This window comes from Leptinotarsa decemlineata, unplaced genomic scaffold, assembly GCF_025532065.1.
Source record: "Leptinotarsa decemlineata unplaced genomic scaffold, Ldec_3_MD MMD2_tig00026330_RagTag_RagTag, whole genome shotgun sequence".
NCBI lineage: Eukaryota > Metazoa > Arthropoda > Insecta > Coleoptera > Chrysomelidae > Leptinotarsa > Leptinotarsa decemlineata.
In genome coordinates, this window is record NW_027412690.1 from 3,352,015 (window position 1) to 3,357,953 (window position 5,939).

General features: G+C 34.2%; 1 long non-coding RNA gene across 1 annotated transcript; it reads left to right on the forward strand.

Annotated features, from left to right (window-relative positions):
• Positions 1-3,757: 3,757 nt before the first annotated feature.
• On the forward strand, positions 3,758-5,111 carry LOC141485739 (uncharacterized). The gene is made up of 3 exons (XR_012467393.1): positions 3,758-4,351; positions 4,417-4,607; positions 4,678-5,111. It is a non-coding gene; the product is annotated as an uncharacterized lncRNA (long non-coding RNA).
• The last annotated feature ends 828 nt before the right edge of the window (positions 5,112-5,939 follow it).

Sequence of the window (5,939 nt, forward strand, 5' to 3'; positions counted from 1 at the left end):
GCCCACACTACAAACAATTTTGGAGGCACTTAGCGATCATGAATTGGTCCCAAAAATGGGTAAAGAAACTTTTAGGAAACTTGTACACGAAATGAAATTTACGTACAGAAAAGTTGACAGGAAAAGCATTCTCATTGAACGTCAAGAAATTATAGCATGGAGAAGAAACTATCTAAGAAAAATTGACGAATTTCGGAAGCTCAAAAAAAATTGTACTTCATGGACGAGACATGGGTTAACCAAGGACATACGGTCAAAAAAGTATGGCAGGATGGTAATATAACAAGTGCACGACAAGCCTTTATTGAAGGTTAGTCAGTTGGGTTAAAACAGCCATCTGAAAAAGGTAGTCGTCTGATAGTTACGCATATAGGAAGCGACAGTGGATTTTTACCAAATGGTGAATTAATATTTAAATCTAAGAAAACAGGCGACTATCATGAAGAGATGAATGCGGAGGTGTTTGAAAAATGGTTTGAAGGCATCATTCAACTTGTGGAACCTGGGTCTGTCATCGTCATGGACAATGCCCCATACCATAGTCGACATTTAGAACCATTACCGAAACAATCATGGAAAAAAGCAGCAATTCAAGAATGGTTAATTAATAAGAACATCCAATATAACAAAGATAGTTTATAGGCAGAACTACTTCAGCTAACAAAATCACACACAGACAAATATAAAAAATTCGCAGTGGATGAAATGGCGTTAAGTCGTGGAATTACAGTTTTAAGGTTACCACCATACCACTGCGAATTAAACCCAATAGAATTAATCTGGGCGCAAGTAAAAGGATATGTGGCACGAGGAAACAGAACATTTAAATTAGTGGACGTGCAACATCACCTACAAGAAGCTATTCGAACTGTTTCTGCAGAAGACTGGAAGAAATGCATGCAGCATGTTTTGAAAGAGGAGCAAAAAATGTGGGACGTAGACAACCGTATTGAACACAATATTGAACCAATCATAATTCACTTTGATGATAGCAACAGTGACGAATCTGAGGTTGAAGATTAGACGAAAATTTGTACATTTACATTTATATTATATTCTATTATCAAAAATTTGTAATTTGCATTTTCTAGTACCCCTGACGATGAGTTTAAGTTACTCGAAAGCTTGAGAATAGTTATAAAGAGTTCACTTATCAATTTCTGCAACCCAATAGTGAAAAAAAGTTATATATATATATATATATATATATATATATATATATATATATATATATATATATATATATATATATATATATATATATATATATATATATATATATAAACCGAATCGAACGAAAAATCCGACGTCTTTTCATCACGGAGTGAACGTCAATCTTAAGAATTCCACCGCCGAAGGAAGCTGACTTTGTCGACTAGGACACAGTAAATGTTAATTACTGTGACGGGGAAGTGTATAGTCCATTCTGTGAATGTCTCTACCCTTCGAAGTACGTGCATCCCAATCTTATGTATTTGTTGTTGTTCGTCGTGAATTCGTTTTGAAGTTCAGTTCGCATGTTACATCCTGCTTTGGAAATAACATGCGAACTGAACTTCAAAACGAACTCGAAGAATAAATTTGCGTCATGTTTTCAAGATGCATACAATTTTAAAAAAGCTAACTTTTGGCTCATGTATGATCTGATCCTCAATCTCGATTGGACGTTTCTAAATGCGTTTCGCAATGCAGATGATGCCTGTCTTCACTTTTATGAATATTATACGGTGTATTTGATCACTGCGTGCCAAAATTCTCGAAAAAATTCTAAAAATAATTATCCAGCCTACTTTGATGGTGCATTGATAAAGAAAATTCGGACCAAAACAAAATTTTGGTGTAAATACAAAAGATATTCACGCTTTTCACGAATCCAAACATCTTCGGGCAGAAATCAAAGCAGTCATTAGAATAGCTTATAAAAAATTCATTCAGAAAACAGAGCGAGATTATCCATAACCCCAATAAGTTTTGGTCATTCATTACCAAGTCAAAACATACGAATGGAATCGGAGATAAAATGTTATATGAAGGCAAGCTACTCGATAATCCCTCAGATATTCTTGATGGTTTTGCAGATTTCTTCAGTGGTTCTTATATAGTGTCAACATTAAGTGACCATGCGAACAACAGTAGTGATATTCCCAGCTTAGCAATTAAAAACTTAAGTATTGAAGATGTTTATTATACCCTAAAAAACTTAAAGCCTGAATTTACTGCGGGACCTGATCATATTTCAGCATTCATCTTTAAAGATTGTGCCTCAGCTCTGGTTGAACCACTAACAACTCTAATTAATATAAGCCTGAAAACATCAACTGTACCATCAATATGGAAAATGTCGAAAGTTTGCCCAATTTTCAAAAAAGGAGATAAAAGTGATATACAAAATTACAGACCAATCTCTATCATATGCAACTTTTGTAAAGTGTTTGAGATGCTTCTTGAGAAGACAATCTATTGTCATGTCAGCAACATTATTAGCCTCAATCAACATGGTTTCATGAAAGGACGTTCAACTACCACGAATCTTGTAACAATCACTCAATGTATTGCAGAGGGTATTGATTGTCAGTCTCAGACTGATGTCATCTACACTGATTTTTCTAAAGCGTTCTACATACTTGACCATAGTATCCTGCTCAACAAGCTTTTTCGACGTCTGGGTTATCCAATGAATTAATTACCCTCTTCAAATCGTATTTTTACAACCGTAAGCAGTACGTCCAACTCAATGGCATGAAGTCTATCGAATATATAGCCACATCTGGTGTACCACAAGGATCTTTTGTACGCAAATGACTTGCAACTGTATCATAATATAACATGTTCTAATGATTGCGAACGTCTCGCCCTGAATTTAAATCGCGTTGCTACATGGTGTCGAAAGAATAATCTATCTCTCAACATATCCAAATGTAATGTAATGTCTTACTCACTTAAAACCAACCTAATTTACATAACTACGTCATGAACAATCAAGTTCTGGAGCGTCCTGACACACTCACTGATCTAGGTGTTACTTTTGATTCATCCCTCTCTTTCAATAAACATATTGACACTACTCTAACAGCAGCTTATCGCATGTATGGATTCTTAGTTAGAAACACAAAAGACTTCGAAAAAGCTTCAAACATTGAAATTACTTTATTTCACTTTTGTTCGATCTAGGCTGGAATATGCATCTATCGTGTAGAGTCCCTACTATCAGGTTCATATAAATCAACTAGAAGCCCTACAGAGGCGCTTCCTAAAATTATGTCTTTTAAACTTGAAGGCACGTATCCTACTGTAGGAATACCCTATTATGAATTGCTTGTAACTCACAATTTTTGTAGTCTCGAGGTAAGGCGTAAATAATATTCTTTTCTGTTTTTATTCAAGGTCATAAACAATATCATCACCTGCTCTCAACGGTTACATATGTTAAATTTTTGGGTTCCTAGGCGGTCATCTAGGAATAGTGTCACATTTTATCTCAACACTCCGCGTACAAATATAATGGAAAAATCTCCAATTTATACAATGTGCGATACCTCTAATTCTGTTGGTCATGTCCTAGATATATTCAACTAACAGATTATACAAATTAAAAGACATTTCTTAGCTAACTGACAGTTCTGTTTTTTTTTTTTATAGATTCACAAATTATATTATGTAAGTACATATTTGTAAATGCCACTGTTACTCCCTATTCTGTAATTGGGTTCATCCTGTAGAATAGTGTATGAAATAAATAAATAAATAATATTTTGGTATCACTTCGAGTGAGACAACCTGAATGTCACAGGAAGATGATGTCCGGCAAATTGCTCGAGATCGCAGAATCATAATCCATTGTATACTAACAAAAATATATTGTGAATTATGCATTTGCAAATTACTCTCCCTCTCTAGTTTCTATGGTCGTTGTTTTTCATTTGAGCGCATTTGGCCAGGCTCCTCCTGTTCATAGCGAACAGAAGCTTCGTCTGGGGGCGTAGCTATCTTGCTCAATGCAATGCTGCCACCATTCACTCCTTTTAACAAAAACACTTAATTTTTTACTGGTCGCCTCCTTCTCGGAAGGCCTTGGGATAAAAATGACACAAATACACATGTTCATATATTTTATAGAGCTGAAGACTTCGTCGACATCCAGCTTGGTTACTGGCGAAGGGGGGGGGGCAGTCCTCTACTATTTCATTTCAATATTTATTTAAACAACTCCTCTGTCGCGATCGGAGAGGAAGTCAATTTGTAAATTAGTTACAGAACAATGGTCATATTCAAATCAGCATAAAGCCACTAAATATCGTCTCAGATATTATCTAGTTTATTCGAATAATATGTATGGGAAAATATCAGTGTCGTAAGTAAAATATTTTCATTTATAAACAAATATATAACCTGTCTTTTTGTTTTCCTTTACTTTAGTGTTGACGCTAGTTTCACAATTTAACCATTGTTGCCTAAATAGTATACCATGGCCATATTCAATAATTGAAATATTAGAGGAAAACGATTGTTTTTGAACGTTAGTGTTGTGGTCATTGAAGAATGTAGATCTAAGTCGAATTAAAAAAAAATCACTTCATCCAATTTACGAACAAAAAGTCAACTATCTGGTGAGTTAGTCAAATCAATATTTACAGGCCAAGAGGAATCTTATTTGAATTGAAGGGGTTATATTTTCAGGAGTGTGTATTTTCTATAATGTTATCCAGTTTGTTGCTGAAGAGCCTTGGGGCAAGTGTCTTAAGTCGAAACATCGATGTATACCAGTGAGGATGACAGTGTTCCATGTAAGTGCAATTTGTTACCATTCATTTAAAGTAGAACTCAAGTGAATGATATCTGATCTACTTTTATTTAAATTGTATTTTACGTTGTATAACTGAAATTGCCACTGACGATAGTTATATCTTGAACTCTTATATATCCTTTTTACTATCATTAATTTTATAGGTTAAACTGTATATCTATATTTTCAAAAACTACACACATCTGTGTTTTAATACATTCTTGAAATTGTATTGTTCCTGTTATACGAAGCAAGTGCTTCTGCACTCATCGTTATTTTTCTTTATTCAACTATTATTGTTATTATTTTGTTGTGTGAAACTTTTCAAATGAACGAATAAAGTAATTATTATTATTATTATATACTCTAGTGTTTGTTTTAATACCTACACAAGATGCAACCAAAATTAAGGGAAACAAATCTCAAACATTACTGAAGGGAAAGAAATTCAGTTCATTAAGTTTAACTATTTTAAAACAAATCCTTACATGTATTTTTGAATAAAGAAAATTCTACATGAAATGTGGTGACGCCCATGTGGTGCGCTGTTAGATTAATTAATAAGCTGGTTAGATAAGGTTGATTGAAAGAAATGTCTAAATTCTGATTTCAAAATCGGAATTTTCAAATTACACTACTCGAAGTGTGATTACAATTTTTTCACTTACTAACCATGGAGCCAGGTTCCAACTGTCTCGGCATATTCGTCCCAGAATATGACGTTAAATATGTAGATGTTGAATATGATCAATACACAAACTATTCGAGTTGATAAGTGCCAATTCAAAAACTCAATAAATTTCAAAATTTTACTGACCGCTTAAAAAATATGTTGACAACTTGTATTGATAACACAGAGCTCTTAAAGTTATATGCGTTTATGAGTTCTGTGGTCCATCTGTCAGTCGAATCGCTAATATGGTTTTCTCCAACCAGTTTTTGTTCTACCGAAATACTGTCTGTTAAAACATTTCAGTATCTTTTCAACAGCGGACGAGATATCGGAGTATATAATTTAATAAAAATTCATACTTCATAATTCTTATCACTCAAATTCAAAGTTCCCGCCACTTTGACTTCGTTTCCTGCGGTCGGTACGTACGCTTGATACCGGAAATACCTCGGTATTTCAGAACGTCCTTGAATGGCGCTGAAT